The following is a 20,310-nucleotide window of genomic DNA, read 5'->3' as shown; positions in this document are numbered from 1 at the left end:
CCACAACCTCGTTGGCCTGAATCAAAACGACAGGTCACTACATAGAGAAAACATCGGCGAATGAGTGTCTGGGGGTCAATAATTTAAAATTGGTACATTCATGAACCATTTCAACCAGATTAAGGATTTTTTGTTTTAAAAAAATATCAAAATCCTGCTTTTAGAGTAACACTTTGCCATTCAAGTAAATAAAACATCTTCAATTTTTTATGCCCAACCTATAATAGAAGAGGGACATTATGTTTTCTGGTCTGTCCGTCCGTACGTCCGTTCGTTCGTCTGTGCGTTCGTTCGTCCGTGCCTCCGTTCTTCTCGCTTCAAGTTAAAGTTTTTGGTCAAGGTAGTTTTTGATGAAGCTGAAGTCCAATCAACTTAAAACTTAGTAAACGTACATGGTCCTTGTGATATGATCTTTCTAATGTAAGAGCCAATTAAACTTTTGATCCCAATGTCACAGTCACTGAACATAGAAAATGAAAGTGTGAGTTTAAGGTTAAAGTTTTTGGTCAACATGGTCAAGGCAGTTTTTGATGAAGTTGAAGTCCAATCAACTTGAAACTTAGTACACATGTTTCCTATGGTATGATCTGTCTAATTTTAATGCCAAATTATATCTTTTACCCAATTTTACGGTCCATTGAGCATGGAAAACGATAGTGCAAGTGGGGCATCCGTGTACTTTGGACACATTCTTGTTTTTTTTAAATTTTAAGTTTCAGATGACTTTACTAAAACAAAGGAATACTGAATAATCATAGATCGGTTCTATGCTCCTCTTCAATTTCATTCAGAACTAAAGGACTGCTTTTTTCTCAAGTGTGTCTGTTAACAGTCCTTATTTTGATATCCAGACCAGCCGTAGCCCCAGAAATTATTACAATCTTGACCCACTCTTTTATTTTTGACTTTTTGACTCAAATTTACGCAAAAATGAGATGAAAGGCATATGAATTGTACAGTTATATTTTATCTTGTGAAAGGACACATGACTATTCCAACATTATTCTTTAACCGACACATTTTCATGGTCCCAAAATATGACTACCGTTGCAGAAAACCAGAGCATTCCGACAGCCTGCCTACTCAGTCTTAGAAAACTTAGAATTGCATGATTTATGATAATAGCACTTTTGTGCTGACATGAATTATCATTGATATGATTATATTTATAAATTAACTGTTTACAAAATTTAGAATTTTTGAAATACTAAGGCTTTTCTACCTCAGGCGTAGATTACCTTAGCTGTATTTGTCAAAACTTTTAGGAATTTTGGTCCTCACTGCTCTTCAACTTTGTACTTTATTTGGCCTTTTTAATTGTTTTGGATTCGAGCGTCACTGATGAGTCTTTTGTAGACGAAACGCGCGTCTGGCGTATATACAAAATTTAGTCCTGGTATCTAATCTATTGACATTTAGATTCTTTTTTCTGAGGGGTAAAGTTTTATTGTATGACAATATATGATAATTTGTTGTGTTTTATCAAAGGCACCAGGATTAGAATTTAAAACGCTAGACGCGCGTTTCGTCTACATAAGACTCACCAGTGACGCTCGGATCAAAATAGTTTCAAAGCCAAACAAGTACAAAGTTAAAGAGCATTTAGGATCCAAAATTCTAAAAGTTGTGCCAATACGACTAAGGTAATTTGTATTATCCGTAGCAACCAAACAAAGACATTTCGATCCAAATCTTAAATATGTAAACCACATCGGCTGTATCCTTGCTACCAATCGATTGGACTGTTGGACTATGATCTAAGTATTGAACGCTTTTTTGTCTGAGAATGGTCTAAAACCATAAGTAGCTCTAGATCTTCACATCAATATTGTATTTTTACCAGCCGTTTCAATTAAATAAAAAAACAACAACAATTCAAATTGTGCACGTCGCATGTTATGCCAACAAAAAGTTTTCATCTAGATATTGACCACATCAAGGATTCTGGACTCAAGTCGGTACCTTACAGAACTAGCCTTAAACTAGCAAGTAGCGGACCAAAGGAAAAGGATTTTATTCATCTTATTAACTAGACAGAATGTGAGTAACTTGACATGACCTCCCCCTTTTTCCCCTTTTATAGTTTTGATTATTTTATGTAATATTTAAATTTTCATTATTATCATTAATTATTGATTATTTGTTAAAACATCCTCAATTACTAAGACAATGCAAATGTAAGACATAATAGTGTCCTATGAAAAAGTGTCCACATGGACACTTTTTCATTGAAATTTGGTATTTAATAATGTCCATTGCCATGGAATGGTGTCCCTCAAAAGGACAAATTTTTACTGCTAACAATATGAAATAGTGTCCACTCACAGGACAAATTTTCATAGCAGTTGCTATTAAATTGTGTCCTCTAAGGGAAGTAATACAAAGGTCATTACAAAGTTTTATTATACTTAAATTTTAATTAAAATATTAAGGATTGGTGAGAAATTGATCAATATACAAATGTAATTTGTATATTGATCAATATACAATTTAACTATTGTCAGTTTATTGTCTTAATTTTGTATGCCATAACCATTTAATGTAAATGTGTTTGTGCGAATAAAATATTGTCTATTGTCTATTGTCTATTGTCTATTGTCTATTGTCTATTGTCTATTGTCTATTGTAAACAAATAAATAATGGATGGAAGTGAATATAGAGAAATTTAAGTTCTAAGAAATTCCAAACAAATGGTTATGACAATGAAAGAATAACAATAAGAAGGGAGTGTAAAATCAAATATGAAGAACTTTGTAATATTTATTATGTCAGATAAGAAGGCAATCTAAAAATAAATAATGTCCATTGCCATGAAATATTGTCTCCTAAGTGGACAGCATTTTACAGCAACAGTTATGAAATATGGTCCATCTGCTGAACAAATTTTCGTAGTGAATGTTATTTAATTGTGTCTTCAAAGGAAAATAAAATAGAACAGCATCTAACATGTATATAATTATATTAAAAAATATAGATATGAAGATAAGGATGGTATGAGTGCCAATGAGACAATTTTTATGTCAAATTAACAATTAATTCAAGTTCGTAATTAAAGTTACAATGCTTCCAGTAATAACAAGGCAATGGAATCATTTAATACTTTAATCATATAAAAAAGTGCCCTGGCGGACACAATGTCCTGTGAAAAAAATGTCCACCTGGACAATATTATGGTAGTGAATAATGTCCATGTGCATGGACACTTTTTCATACCTAAGGACATGTTTTCATAGGAAATTGTGTCCAGGACACATTTAAATAAGTAAATATTGTCAAAATGTGTCCGGTGGACATTTTTTCATGGAGGACATTATTAAATCCTACACAAACATGTCTTTTAATGAAAAAAGGAAGCACTTTCTATGTATTAAATAAGTTTCAAAACAGATATTTAATTTACCTCCTTTCATGAGTGTAAGAATTGGGGTCATATAATATTTATGTATTATTTACTTTGTAAACATTTTCTATATTTTTAAAACAAATAATTATTCTGTAAAATTCTAAGGAAAATGATTTTATAATTAAAATTTAGATTTCTGTAATAATTTGATTTCTTTTTAATGTTTGTCCTCCATTCTGTGATTTATAATCTATATTGTATTACCTTATTATTTTGTTTTCCACAGTTGTTCTTCTTAATTTTGCATCCCATTATTCTCTATTTTAATTTTGGTGCTTACTTATCTCCAATCATTATGTTCATAATTATTTTGTAATTCAATAATTGGGCATTATATTAATTATTCTTTGTTTGGTAAACCCTATTAACCCCCTGAATGGTGAGTGCATGGTTTTAATCTATTATTTTTTACAATTTATGAATTATTTGATATTTATTTGAAAACAGTACTTTAGCTGTAAAATTGTCAAAACTTTAAAACTCCTATTTACATAACACCATGGTTGTGAATATAAATATTTGATTTGCATTCAATATCACCCTTCCCACCCCCTGACCCAAGATTAGATGTGTATTCAATATCCCTCCTCCCCCACCCTGAGATTTGATAGGGTTTTTAAAACATCCTAAATAAGGAGTATCTTTTAACAATGTTTTGAAGCTGTAAATAACAAGCTTCCCAAAAAAAGTTATATTGAAAAAAAAAAATTCTAAAAAAAATAGTATAATGATAGAAAATAGATGAGTACTCTGTTGAACATCTGTGAATGGTTTAGTATAATTGGTATGCATTATTAATAAATCTTGAACAGCAATACATGTATAGATTAACACAGAACTTGTTTCAATGTTTTACTGTAGTTTTATAAATAATTGCTATAATTTTTTTCAGCATATTGTACTTTGTTTCTGAAGAAAACAAGAATAGATGTCAATGATGCAGTACTTGAAGGAGAAATGAAGTAGTAGCAATATATTGTTTAAAAGTAATCCTTGTATCTTCACAAAAGGTTCAGCATGTGTTTAGTAATACTATTATGATATACATGTATGTCATACAAAGTCTTCACGTACAAGAATAGAGACTAATTGCTACATTCCCTGAGTCAGGAAGGCTAGAAAAAAATATATTGGAGAGTCTTATCCTTTTCACAAATTGAACCTAATTTATTTAACAAATGATACTATAACTGTATCATAATAATGTTTATTTGTCTATGAAAAAATAAGCATTTAAACAAAAATTACAAAACTTATTTGCTGTTTATATTGCTGATTCTTATTTTTATTCTCTATATAAATGAGCTGAATCAATTTAATTGTTGTGTAAATAATTATTATTCTTACATAATCAAAAATAAAAATTTACTTCCCCTATAGAAAATATTTTTTTAAACTGCTAATGCCTTATATATTTAGTAAGATACAGTGATTGAATATGAAGGGAATTAATTGCTGTTTAAATTTATATCTTGCTATTTAATTTTTATTACAAGCAAATATTTCAGCTTATTATAGATGCTGTTTGTATTTAGATCCTGTTAGTATTAATTAAAATTTATTTTAAAGGTTAAATCATGAAGAAGAAAAGGGAATCTGCCAACATATCTAGAAAAGATGGAAACAACAGAAGATGTATGTTATCAGACCACATCAACCCACTTTAGTAATTTTTTTATTCTTCCAAAATTTGTTGGCAAATAATTTATCCCTGTATTTCCCCAAAACAATCAATTTAAGAAAATTCTATTTATACTATGAACTATAATTAACTTTGTATTTTATGCAATTGCTGAGCAATGCTTTCTAACATCAAGACAGATTCAGATTCAATATTTTATTATAGTCTCACTACTTGAAATTCATAAATATACAGTACATACAGAGTATATACACAATATAAGACAGCCAATATACAAATATAAAACACAAGTACCAAGACATCTAACATAAGGGATATTTTCCAATTAACAAAGTTCCATAACACATCAGTTGAAAGGTAAAATTTGTCACAATCAGAAGTGCTGACATCCATTATTCCTAAGGTTGTGTAATCATTGTAATAAATATTCCATTCTCAATTTTATTCATTTAAAGAAATTTTATCAATGCAAACTGTTATTGAAAAGGTGTACAGAAAGCAAATGTTATATCAAAAATAATCATAAAGTTATTGCATAGAATTGAACCCCTAGAAACTATTACTTGCAAAAATGAAATATTTTTTTGCTGTATTATTGCCAATGAATAATATCGCTACTAGAGATCAAAGAACATAGAAGTAAACAGTATAGGTCAGCCATGATCACTCAGAGTCAATATTTTATGTGCCACTAACTGAGTTATATTGTAGTGAAAAATGTTCCTCTTTTTTTTTTAACTTTTCAAAACCAGATTTATTTGACATATTCCTCAGAATTAACCAGGGGAAATAGCAATTTAACATGAATTCATCAGAAACCTTTTATTTTTCAGAGTTATGTAACACAGGCAAGAATTTAAGTGAATGAAACAGCATCACTTCTATAAGTAGCATCATGGAATTTTTATCACAGGTATTATTTAGACAGACAGATTAAAAAGTGTTTTGCCTTGTAAATCAACAACAACAGTTTCTCAATCAATATTTTAAAATTGTGTTTTAACGTTTTACTCAACCCCCACAAACTAGCTATATATAGGATCTCCCTTTTTTTGGCAAAAGCGGGGGGTGGGGAAGGGGGGGTTCATTAATCTAATGAAAAATCTTTTGTCCAGTTCCAGTCAACATCATTTGGGAATCTATACATGCTATACTTAATACCAATTTTAATGGTTACAAGTGATTATAACATCAATAGGCCAAAATTAGAGCCAAATTTTTCTTTTAATCAGAAATATCTATGCAATAGGGAGAAACATGACTCAGAAACAATACTTTTCTATTACTTTTTATAAATTGCTTCTTTCTTGAACAATTTCAATGCAGTTTTATTCTTGAATTTTGGGGCTTCTTTAATGTGCTGAATCTAAACATGTATTACGTTTTGGGATTTTGGGTACCTTTTTTAAATTGGTCCATTGAGGGTCCCAAATTAAACTTTTAACTGGTTTTAACTTGTTTGATTTTATCAAAAATTGAATTATTGGGGTTCTTTGATATGTCAAATCTAACTGTCTATTTAGATTTTTAATTATGGGTCCCGTTTTCAAATTGATCTACATTAATAAGGTCCCAAGGGTCCAAAATTAAACTTAGTTTCATTTTTTCAAAAATTTAATTCTTGAGGTTCATTGATAAGCCCAATTTAACTGTGTATTTCGATTTTTAATTTTGGGTCCCGTTTTCAAATAGGTCTACATTAAGGTCCAAAGGGTCCAAAATTAAACTTAGTTTGATTTTTACAAAAAAATAATATAAGGGGTTCTTTTACATGCTGAATCTAACCACTATTGTGATTTTTGGGCCCTGTTATCAAATTTGTCCATATTGAGGTCTAAAGGTTCCAAAACTAAACTTTGTTTGATTTCATCAAACTGTGTATTTAGGGTGGGGTTCTTAGTTATGCTGAATCTTAACATGTGTTTAGATTTTTGATAACATGTGTTTAGATTATTGATAACATGTGTTTTGATTTTTGATAACATGTGTTTAGATTTTTGATTATGGGCTTAGTTTTCAAGTTGGTCCACATCAAGTTCCCAAATTTAACTTTGTTTGATTTCAACAAAAATTGAAATCTTGGTGTTCTTTGACATTCTGAATCTATTTAGAGTTTGGATATTGAACCATAATAGCTTAATTGTCAAATGTTTAATCACAATCCAAATATAGAGATGTATCAAGCTTGGTTCTATCTATGCAAATTAAAACATTTTTATATGCCCAGGACGTATTGTGGTATACAAATGTTCTCCGTCTGTCTCGTCTGTCTGTCTGGCAGAAACATGTCGTACTGTAACTTGAGAAAATGTTTTGGTGATGATTCAAAATGTTTATATTTAGAGTTATTGAGTTTTTTGGTATGCAAGTTTTATTTTCCACATGTCGAGCTGTATCTCAGAAAATATTGATGATGGCATAAAACCTACACACAAGACGAAAGGCGTATCATGCACTCATGGCGCAGCAGTTTATTGAGTTCATGTCCGACATGTTGATGACCGATAGACAAACGGACAACGGTATGCCATAATAGTCCTGTAAATGATGTATAAAAAGTGCATAAATAATGCACTCAAAAGTTAACCATGAGAAAAACAAAACTATCTTTTGAATTTTGTGTAAGCATCAATCATTATGAAAAAATTATCTAAACTAGTAAAAATTGCTTTATACCTCATATTTGATTAAGTTTGTAAAATAAAATACTTTCTTTTTTTAGAAATAATCCAACAGTTTCCAGATCATGAATTTCACCATGTTAATGAATTTTTACAAGCAGTTAGGATGAGGTGTTTTTCAGAAGAAGAAAGGAGTTCCTAGAATATGTATTCTAAAAGTTGTAATAGATTACTTGAAAGAATGAAGAAAATTATTACAACTGTTTTTCCACAAAATATAGAAGATGTCCTTCATTCACTAACAATGTAATTGAGTTCTAATAACCAGGAACAGAAACCTCAAGTATTACCAAAAGGTTCATTTGGTTCTTTTGTTGATTCATTGGAAAAGGCTGAATCTTAGCGCCACAAACAACATATACTTTCATTCTAGACACAGACCATGTTGTATAATTGAGTTTCTCAAATGATTCCAGACATAACTGAGAATAAATCTTATGTGACATCTAGCTGCAAAATAAAACTGATTTCAAGTTTTCTGTTAATCTCTTTGTTAATGCCAATTATTTTGTCATAGTCGCACCTCAAGTTGCATGTTCTACCTGTAACCTCTAGAAATGTATCCAACTGTCATACAAGTGAGTGGTTTAGCTAGCTATAAAACCAGGTTTAATCCTCCATTTCTACATTAGAAAATATCTGTACCAACTCAGGATATGACAGCTGTTATTCATTCCTTTGACGAGTTTTAGCTTTTGATTTTGCCATTTGATAAGGGATTTTCCATTGTGAATTTTACCTTACTTTCATTTTGACCAAATCACTACTTTCACTTTAAACAATATTTTTTTTCACATGTTTTACTTATTTCAATATATATATGCAACTGATAGGACCAATTAGATAGTAAACATTTTAAAAAAAACAGTAGCCAGAATACTTAGGACGAAATACCCCTTAAGATAATTGGGAACTATATTCAAAGGCCATGGAAAAAGGGATTTAATTAAATAAAATGTGACGTTGGGAAAAAGAATAAAATCATTTTGAAATTTACTAAAAAAATGCCTTTTTCAGCAGTTTGAAAAAATGCAAAATCGGCACTTTTCAGATACAAGTTTTAATGTTTTGAATGGGTGCAAGACAATGTCTGTTTACTTTAATGTGTTATTCCAGACCTTTATTTGTTCAGTATATCTATGATTTAGGCTAAAAAAAGTGTATTTGTTAAAAATAATGAAAGTTGAAAAATGATGCATTTTGAGATTTTGCTACTCTGTTACTGGGCTTATATATATGGGACCTGTAACCATGGCAACAGAAACCCCAAAAACAAAAATGAAAGTTATTTTTGTTATCAGGGCATCATATGGGCTTAATATTGAAAAGATATTGAAAATCTGTGACATTGGTGTGAACAGTCCCATGAATTTCTTTGGTTTTTACAGAGAATAACTCTTAAATATTCTTCGTTCGAATATATAAAATTATTATTCTTAGCAAGGTTTCATGCTTTAATTTAGCATAGATTCAATCTATAGTTGTCTTTGCGGTTAGCAATTGATTCCTTTTTAACAAGTTTCTTAATCAAGGATTGTGTATGCAATATTCGTTCACGTCGACAATTTTTATGCCCCACCTACGATAGTAGAGGGGCATTCTGTTTTCTGGTCTGTGCGTCCGTTCGTCCGTCCGTCCGTCCGTTCGTTCGTTCGTCCGTTCGTCCGTCTGTCCCGCTTCAGGTTAAAGTTTTTGGTCAAGGTAGTTTTTGATGAAGTTGAAGTCCAATCGATTTCAAACTTGGTACACATGTTTCCTATGATATAATCTTTCTAATTTTAATGCCATATTAGAGATTTTACCCCAATTTCACGGTCAACTGAACATAGAAAATGATAGTGCGAGTGGGGCATTCGTGTACTGAGGACACATTCTTGTTGTGCTTTAAATTGCTTCATTTTTTACAATTTTTTACCTTCTTATTCAGATTTCTAATATAAAAAAAAGATGTATATAGATATTCTGATAAATGTTTTTTTTTACTTTTACATTTTTACTTTGAAGTGAAATAAAACACAAAACCTATAATCTTTTATCTGTTGAATGTTTTTTTAATGCCTATCATCTAGACTATATATGATTACATATATCTATATGTTTTGAATTTATTATAGCATAAGTTTTACTTTGAAATTGAAAGTTGTTTTTCAAACATGTAAAACTTCCGATGCAATTTGCCTGCTAATGGTCAATTGATTTTGTCATCATACCATGTAAATAAGTTCATTGACAATGTAGTAAAACACTGTTTTATTTCAGTACACATACTTCCACCAGCAGCTACCATCTTTTAATTGGAGGTCAAGGGTCTATATAAATTACACATTTTACTATGATACTACTGAGTAAATTTATAAACATAAAACTGATTTCATGATCATGAACTCCTTTTTATAAACAAGTAGTCAGCAAAAATAATACTATCAATAGACTATTTAAAGAATACCTAAATGTAAATATATGCTGAGTATAGTTTTGTTCAGATATATATACCATGACCAAGCGCTTTAATTTCATTGAAAATGCCCTTTTATGGACTAACCGATACATAAAGGTTTTAAAGTTTTCACCTTTATATCTATAAACATGAATAAAAACAACGTCTAATTAGGTCACTCGTGTTGTTTCAAATAGATTACCAAACTCACCAGTGATCGAGACGATGTAAGTCAAAGCTTATATTGTTATTCCAATTATGATATTGTTCACTTAGTTTAAATTTCACAAGGAGCTAGTTTACAAAAGCATGTATCCTTGATCTTTAGTATGTTTAAACCATACAACATATTTTACGCCATTCATAAATCGATTATACACAATACACCTGTCAATTTAAACAGCTAAATCACCTTTTATCAGTAAATGCATCACTTAGCATATTTTCTGGTCTTTTTTCATTGGTACATATTAATTGTAAATATGGATTTTCTACTCCTATTTGTAAGTAATATAGTATCAGTCTATGGAAGAAGCGTATCGATAAAAACTTTTCTTATATCACATAGCGATATTGAACAGTCTCCGGGACAAGTTTGCAATTCCGCTTAGTGCAAAAGTTGTCACCTTAATTTTGGGAGTTAAGTCAAAATGAAGTTGATAACTTGGTTGGTATTGGTTCCCTGATATTTGTCTTAAAATTTTTTGGCTCTAGCACCACTGTTAAAAAAGTTATGCCCCTTTTTTCAACAATTTCCTCGGAGGAAAAGTAGTTTTCCTCAAGGGAAATTCATCAAGGAAAATCAAATTTCCCTAAAGGAAAAAGATTTTTCCTCAATGGAAAAAAATTTGCCTTAGGGAATTTGATCTAACATTGTAGGGTTGATGTTTCGACGAGTTGTATATATATATATAAGTACGTCTGAGTCAGTGACAACTCTACAACAGATGTGTCCATCGGATCGCCATCAATATATATATATATGTTACAGTGAATTTGTATAATCAGTGATTATGTAGAATCCCTGAAATTTTCAGGGATTATGTATAATCACTGGTTAGTTTAGGGATTATATATAATCACTAAAATTTTCAGGGATTATGTATAATCACTAGAAAAAACGTCAGGGATTCTACATAATAACTGAAATGAAGAAATAGTTTTATTTATAAAGAAAATGAATAAAATTGAAATTATTTATTCTATAAAATCACATAAAAACATCATTTTAAAGTAACATAAATTGCCAAATTTTTAAAAATGTTAGGCACACTACATGAAAATGTGAAACACAATATAACGACACTCCTAAGTGAAATAAAGTGTTCAGTAAAACATCTGAAGATACCCCCAACAAAAGATGGGAATTTGCAACCTTGAACCGGTTCGAGCAAGAAAGATACCATGTTTTGTAGTCAGGCTATATCCTTTTTCAGACTTTTTTTTAAACAATTGTCATTATGTTTTTCGGGTTTCCCTTCAACGAGTCCTTTTTTACCATGTGGAATTGCTATGAGAATATTACACCAAATGCAAGCTTCCTCTAAAATTTGTTTCTATGTGTCAATCCTAAGTTCTGCCTGTTTTTCCTACATTTAGATGCCTAAGTTCATACAGTTTGAATGTCTGGTTCATTTAAGCAAAAAAAAAAAAAAACACACAAAACAGATGTTCCATAATCTTCTTCACCATTTGCTTTACATGTATCACAAATAACATGCTTTGTGGATTTAGAATAGAGCATAAATAATGCCGTTAGTTTTTTCTCGTTTGAATTGTTTTACATTGTCATTTCGAGGCCTTTTATAGCTGACTATGCGGTATGGGCTTTGCTCATTGTTGAAGGCCGTACGATGACCTATAGATGTTAATTTCTATGTCATTTTGGTCTCTTGCTGACAGTTGTCTCATGGGCAATAACACCACATCTTCTTTTTTACCTGAATATTCATTTGACACTGGCTTTTAATAAACAAACAATACATGTAAAGCTATTGCTATAAAGGGAATGTTGATATTATTAATTTTGAAGTCTTCAACTTTATCTCGAAACCCTGTGTTGGTTATATCTTTTAGATCATCCTCTGTGTTTAAAAGCAAAATTATTTCATCTGGCAAGGAATTAATAAAAGAAAAAAATATAATTTGTCTATATATATTATTTTTTTTATCAAACAAAGGATCATTAAATTATTCATAATCCCTGAAATCATATTAGGGAATTTGTAGTATAATTATTAAAATGTTCAGTGATTATGTAAAATCACTGGTCATTTTCAGGGATTATATATAACATGTATAATTACTAATGATTTTAGTGATTCTACATATTCCCTGGAAAATCAGGGATTCTGCATAATCCCTGATTATACAAATTCACTGTAACATATATATATATTATATAAAACTCGTCTAAACATCAACCCAACGATAACAGATCTGTAAATTTGCTTTCTCAAATTTTGTTTCTTCCATCGCCGGGATTCGAACCCATGCAACTGAAATATCGTGACACCAAATCTCCTGCACTGTAGACGCGTCACTAGACCACACGACTACCTGGGCTTCAAAATGAAGCTTTGTGGCCGAGTGTTACCTTTCGAAGTCAGTTTTAATCTAGCCTCGTACTACAGTACATGATATATAAAGAACAAACTGCGTCAACTTGAAAGATTGATAAAATGCACAAAATCAACTAATATAAGAACAAAAGACAAAAGCATTCACAAGTACAAAATGTAAGAAAGGAAATATATTTAAAATGTTCATTAACATGACAAAATTAACTTTTTTATTGCTGTTTCTCTCTTCATTTATAACATTTTATTTGTTTATTTTGTGTATTTATAGGTGATCAGACATCTTGGTTTTCATGATCAACATGATCAATAGGTCATTACTGAAGAGGAAACTTAAAGTTAAAATTTATCTACATAGTGCGCAATTGGATTAATTTGAACTGGAATGTGTGCTTTCCTGCAAAAAGAAATAAGGAATTTCATCATAATCACATGATAATGGCCATAAACAAAATGGAGTTCTATCATCATAGATACACAAAAACACTATTGTATAAAAGCAACAACATATTATATATATTAGTCGAAAGAAGGAATAAATGCAAAAAATACTGTTTTGTTGTTGAAAAAAGGAACACCAGTTTTATCCACTCATTTACATCGCTCCCTCATATCAAATATACGGAAGAAGATCGTTGAAGAACAATATGCAAAAATGTTTTCTCTTAAGAGAATTGGAAGGAAAATGTTTAGTGAATGGAATAATGTATTCACTGAATTCTTACGTAGTGGATTGAATAACTGTACACAAGCTGAAACAGAAGAAAATTTTAAACTAAATTATTAGGACTAGTGTTTATTTTGTTATTTAATCTGCAAATATAAACAAATTCTTTCGAACACCACAAATGGTATGACATTCAAATTGGTTGCTTATTAATGTATTGCATTGAAACAATTACAAAGAAAACAGAATCCTTTGCTACAATTTATTATAAATCAAAGTTAAAGTTATATAAGGCCACACCAATTTAATTTCTTGTTCTACGGATTTTTGGACTCCAAAAATTGGGGCGAGCGAGCGATTTGAAAATTTTAATAAAAACATATTTAATTTGAAAATTTTTGAGGCGAAGCTGGATAAGTAAAGGCGAGCGATTATAATTTTTTTTTGTAAACATAAAATAGTAGGTTTTGACAATATTAAAACTCAATTTATGACTTGTACTTTGAAATTTCTTTAATTTATGAAGTATTTTTTCCCTGTTCACCATGAAATAATTGTATAATTAAATCTGGTCTATGTATGTGGGACTGACAATTGGCCAATTTTCCATCTACATTAAGTCATAATCAGGTTGGGAACAACCCCTTAATGTTATAATCTAAATATCCCATTTATGAGGGGGTCAATATATTAAAGTCATAATATATTTCTTTGTAAAAAACATCTTTTAGTACAAAAGGGCTCATATGTTCCCAAAGAACTATATATCTATCTTGTATTAAATGGTCAAAACATGTCCAAGAATTTTGTAATATTCCTGGACTTAAACCTATTAACACATTTACTTTATAAACAGTTTATTCAATATTATTCAAAATAAGTGGACCCCTCTTTTAGAAAAATTGTTTAAAATAAAAATTATGATGTATTTCTCCTCTTTTTGAGTAAAACATTCTAAATTTTCAAAGGTTTTGAATAGTAGCACTATACAAATCCTTGGTATTTCTATTTTCTTTTCTACAACAGAAAAATTACCCCTTGTCTGAGGGAGGGTTGTTCACAACCTAATAATAACAATCATGACAATCACAGGTCAAATACGGCCTTTTACACAGGGCTTTGGTCCAGACCAAACAGCAAGCTTTAAGGGACCCCACACTTATTGGTGTACACAATTCGAACAGGAAAACCAACTATCTAATGTATATATCCAAACGAGAAAATACCAATGAACCACATCTACAAACGATAACTGCTGAACGACAGGCCCCTAAATCAATCAGGACAGGTACATAAACATGCAGCGGCTGTGTATAGTTTTGTTTCTCCAGCATACAATATAATCGCAGGTGAAGGCAAATCCTTCAGAAGTTCTTTTTACTTTATTTTAACAACGAACATCTTTTGATAGGGAATATAAGTAAGGGGGAAAGAAACCAATGTTTTGTTCTGTACAGGTATTTCCGCTTATATATTTATATTGGAGCACTCTCACGTTTCATGCTGAAACAAATATTTTCACAGATATTTACACAGTGTTATGGGGTGCTTATAGGTTTAAAATCGTTATTAACAGGTTTAGAATGTGATTTTAAAAAACAAATGTTGATTTTATAATATTTACAAAAAAAAAACGGTGCGGGAAATGGACAAGATTACATTTCCGGATGCGGGAAGCGGGAATATAAAAAAAATAAAAAAATTCTGTTTTGAAAAAAATAGGTGCGGGCGGGTCCGTCGAACAAGTAATCAAATTGGTGTGGCCTAAATAGTATTTTCTCAAAAGAAATAGTTATACAGCAAATTCCCTGAGGGAAATCTTTTTCCCTTGAGGAAAAATCTTTTTCCTTTAGGAAAATTTGATTTCCCATGAGGAAAACTACTTTTCCTCTGGAGAAATTGTTGAAAAAAGGAGCATAACTTTTTCAACAGTGGTGCTAGAGTAAAACAAAATTAGGACAAATATCAGGGAACCAATACCAACCAAGTTATCAACTTCATTTTGACTTAACTCCAAAAATTAAGGTGACAACTTTTACACTCAGCGGAATTGCAAAATTGTCCCGGAGACTGTTATTGTCTAATATCAGTTGTAAATATGCAGACATTCCATGCGGAAAATGTTGTTTTCGGCAACGAAAACTAAGAAAATACTAACTTTTTAACTTATTGTTCAAATATAAACAACAATTGAGTCTAAATATACATTCAGAAGTTAGTTAGAAGCTAATGTTTATGTCCGTGTAAAATTTGAAGTGCTGTGTTTTTCTTATATACATAAATAAACAAATGCTAATTGTTCTTATATCAATGCGATACTTTTGAAATATCATAGCGGTGTTTTTGTTATATCAATATTAGTACTAATTAGTATTAATAATAGCCTACTGTGCCCATATTTTGACAATTTTACCTATTATGTCTGTTTTGTTCACGCATCGTTGAAAATATGACAGAATTTGACGAGACTGTCATACACGTGCGAGGTTAAGTGCTATAAAACCAGGTTCAATCCCCCATTTTCAAAATTTGAAAATGCTAGTACCGAGTCAGAAATATGACAGTTGTTATACATTCGTTTGGTATGTTTTATCATTTGATTTTACCATTTGATAAGGGACTTTCTGTTTTGAATTTTCCTCGGAGTTCAGTATTTCTGTGATTTTACTTCTTAGTATTGTATGTAAATAAGCAGTGTTAAGACCATTGCTTAAATTCAAATTATTTTTGGTAACATCTTACAAACTTCTCAATTGGTTTTGGAAGCAAAACTAATCAAATAAGGGTTTAATAAACAATGTCGTAATCAAATAGCTAAGTATCAAAATGATGAAAATTAAGAATGGAAATGGGAAATATGCCAAAGAGAAAACAACCCGAACTTAGAGCAGACAACAGCAGAAGGTCACCAACAGGTTTTCAATGCAACGAGAAATTCCCGCACCCGGATTGGTCACATATATAACATTTAGCAAATTTTATAATAAAAGCACCGAAATAATATATATATCCGATATGCTCGCAACGCACGCAAGGAAGACTTTCTTTATTGATAACAATGAAACTAACTTGTGACAAAAATGAATCATACTGTCCTCGTTCAGATTGATTCGACAAAATCTGACCTGTACTTTTGAATCTCCTTTTTTTATATAAATTAGACCGTTGGTTTTCCTGTTTGAATGGTTTAACACTAGTAATGTTTTTGTTCCTATATAGCGTGGTGTTCGCTTTTATTTTTAAAAACAAATTATTACTTTGATGGAAAGTTGTCTCATTCGAACTCATGCACCATCTTCTTATATCTATAAATCTTTAAATGTTCCCCTTATAAGTAAATGCTTTCAAGTCCTCCAACTGAACGATCTAAATTTATAAATATAGAAAAGATATATACACATTTCTAACGTCAAAAGACATTCACATCTTATTTTTTGTGTTCTAAACATTTTTTTTAGTACTCATTGAAGAAATGAATTTATAACAATGTTATTTTGCACTAAGAAATGTTCGCGTATTTATACGATCGGTTACTAGTCAAAAACGAAAGTCAAATCTCTGTGGCAACAATACATCGGAATGCCCTCACTGTCATCGCGATGTAAAAGAGCGTCCACGCGGCGAGCTGATTATGTTCATAGAGATATCGATTTACCAACGGGAAAAGTCTTTGATATCCAAAAAGAACTGTTTTCCTTCTCAATATTTTTTTTCTATGTTAAAAATACATGAAATAAATGCATTTTCTGTCTGACAAGATTTTTTATTTTCGTTGTATCTGAAGTTGTCCAATTTATAGTCTGAGGCTATTTAGTTGGTAGCTTCAAAGTTCGGGACATCAGCATTTGTACATTTTAATTAGTTTTGATTATTTATTTTACCATTTGAATATTCATTGTAATTTGGAGCTGTATTGGATTGGATTGTTTGAATGAATGTTTCTTTTAAGTAATGATATTTTTTGTCTATTTCGATATTACCAAGGTGGATATGCTATAGCAGTGCCATCAGAATATTAGAATCTAATAGGTCGGTAGACTATTTGCAACCGCATTTAAATTCCGCCATTGCATCATCACTTCAAATAGAATTAGTCGGTTAAACCATGTGATTGAAAACAATAGACTGAACAGGTTGTTAACACTTGCAACTATCAATAGGGTCAAGCAACATTTTCGAAATGATAAGTTCATGTAAGCGTTAATTATGTTACAGTTACGAAATTTTAGTGATATTGATCCGAAAACATTAAACCGGTCATGATCTATGTTTGTGAATTATGTTTGCAGTTTTCTTGACATGCATTGTGACGTATCATCGTATTCATTTTATATTACAAAACTATAGCAGTTATATTAGAAAAGTATCGCATTCATAATTTTGGTATTAAAAAATCTTCGCTATGATATAAGACAAATATCGCATTGATATAATAAAATATAGCAGTATCTTTGACTTATAGGTGATTTTGGCTTAGCAAACAATTGAATTCATCTCAATTACATACCACTGAATTTGCTACATGATATTTATAGAATGTGTACATCTACAAATGAATAATCGTGCATTTATGTTGCATTTATTCAACAATTCAATTTTCTCGTTTAAATGCACCTTGCTTGTTATTACATTAAATAATTCATGAAAATTATACACCAGACGTATGTCGTGTTAAATGTTACCCTGTTTTAAGAAAAGAGCCATTTCTTTAAACCGAGAAATCTGCCTTTCTTCGTACAAATGCTAACATTCGTCTGAAATTTACCACAATGCAACTCGTTGATATAAGACAATATCGCTCGTTGATATAAGAAACGTTTTTATAAAATCGCTTCTTCCATAGACTGAGTATGATCAAACTAAATGAGTTCAGACATTTTCTAATGAAAAATACAACTATAGATTTAACCTATGCCAAATAAAAGCCTGATACCTTGAGAAAAAATTAAACTTTTGTAAAATTTACACGCAAAAGAAACAGGATTTATAAATATGATTTTTATCAAATCTCTTGACAGAAATATGAAAATAGTTTCAGAAAAGGTATCTTTCCAAGGAAATGAAATTCTTCCTTTGGCTAAATTGTGGGGAAATAGGACCTCTAGCAAAGCCAGTCTTTTACATTGTATTGCACATTGTTTAAGACTGGTGGAAGAAACACAGGTACGTTTTGATTTCTGGTGTTTACCGACCTTTTGGTTCGTTCGAAGGTTAAAGGTCACGGATCCTTTTGACAGAAATATTGATCATCATCACAACATCTGTACCCTTTTATCTTCTATCAAATTATGCGTTAAGACGATATTGAAAGGCAAAATTTTATGCTTTATATTGTGAATAAACATTACATTAATGCTAGTGGTTAGTTTGTAAAATAAAACGACAAGAAAGATACAAAGCGGAAAAGTGGGTAAAAAAGGGGGCGGGGTATTCGAAATACCATACGTCTAATAAAAACAAAAACAGAATACCATGGCCAAAAACAAAAAAACGAAGAAATGTCAAACAATACTTGTAAACGTTGAATAGAAAATTAAGACTAAGAATATCGAACCAATCAACAAACACTGCATGGTGAAATGAAGTGTGTCAGTAGGGTAAGCAATTTCACAAATGGCATCCGTCGTGTTGCTCAAGTTATAAAAAAATATCTACAAAATGTTCGTTTTACGTTTGATGGAGCGATGCATTCTAAATACATATAGAACCGAAGACAGACACTCTGTATTCTAAAATAATAATAAACGAGGAACCCATAAGAAGAAAAACTAAAGAAAAATGTTTACGTAAAATTATGTCCATATGAAGAAAATCAAAGAGGACGGTCTCTCATTAAATATGCAACTAAAATTAAAAACAGAAGAATCTGTAAAACTAGCCACCATGCTTCAAATAGACCATCGCACATCAGCAACGGACCCTCTCAATTCGACGTAGATCATCGCGGCACTTCAGCGTAACCATCACATTTCAGCATCCAAGTCCTACATTTATACTCCGTATAGTGAAGCTCTATGAATGTAGCAACAAAGGAATGGAAATTGTATAGTTACAAAATTGATATCATCTCTTTTGTCGTAGAGTTGAGTTTTCAACTATAAGTCAATATATTAGGAAGATTAAACTGTATTCAAAGTGCTTGAGACATGTGTAATCAACATAGTCGACACATTTAAAATTATTTAGTGAAAGGACATCACCTAACTATTAAAAAATGAATCCAAATGATTAATTAAGCTGTTTTTTTCATTTCTGGAAAAATGACATCTGTAGCATAGAAACTCTTTCTGATGTAGCTCATGTAGTAAAGGAATCACCATTCATCATGCTTGCAATTGTCAAGTGTATCCAAACCATTATCAATGTTTGTAATTAAGATTGATCTGTTTTCTTCCTCCATCATTTTATGTTACAGCATAAAAAAACATGGGTCAATTAACCCTTCCCCTAACCAGGAATAGTGGTGTATTATCACAAATTAAGAACAATCTGCAAAAATCAATCGAAAGTTACCTCAATGGGATTGAGACATTACTTATAGAAATTGAATATAACTTGTTTGCAACACCTGTACAAATGCTGTATACAATGATGTTTGGTTGAAAATAGAAATACAAATCAACGAGATTCCTTCAAACATGGTTAAAACGACAGATTATGTTTGTTCCTGACTCAAGTAAGAATCCTATTGTTCAGTGGTTGTTGTTGGTTCATTTCTGCCATACTTGCATTTGTTTTTCGTAAATTGCTTTGTTATAATAGTTATCAAAGATAGCAGGATTAAAATTTAGTACGCCAGACGCGCGTTTCGTCAACTCAAGACTCATCAGTGACGCTCATATCTAAATATTTATATAGGCAAACAAGTACAAAGTTGAAGAGCGTTCAATATCCAATAAA

General features: G+C 30.8%; 1 long non-coding RNA gene across 1 annotated transcript; it reads left to right on the top strand.

The window, feature by feature from the left end:
• The first annotated feature begins 1,777 nt into the window (after positions 1-1,777).
• On the top strand, positions 1,778-8,206 carry LOC143042403 (uncharacterized). Its single transcript, XR_012967972.1, has 5 exons — positions 1,778-2,040; positions 4,297-4,366; positions 4,974-5,039; positions 5,880-5,959; positions 7,769-8,206. It is a non-coding gene; the product is annotated as an uncharacterized LOC143042403 (long non-coding RNA).
• Positions 8,207-20,310: the final 12,104 nt, after the last annotated feature.

The sequence above is a fragment of the Mytilus galloprovincialis genome, chromosome 8, assembly GCF_965363235.1.
Source record: "Mytilus galloprovincialis chromosome 8, xbMytGall1.hap1.1, whole genome shotgun sequence".
NCBI lineage: Eukaryota > Metazoa > Mollusca > Bivalvia > Mytilida > Mytilidae > Mytilus > Mytilus galloprovincialis.
The sequence above is the reverse complement of the archived record's forward strand: the minus strand, read 5'-3'. Positions and strand labels throughout refer to the sequence as shown.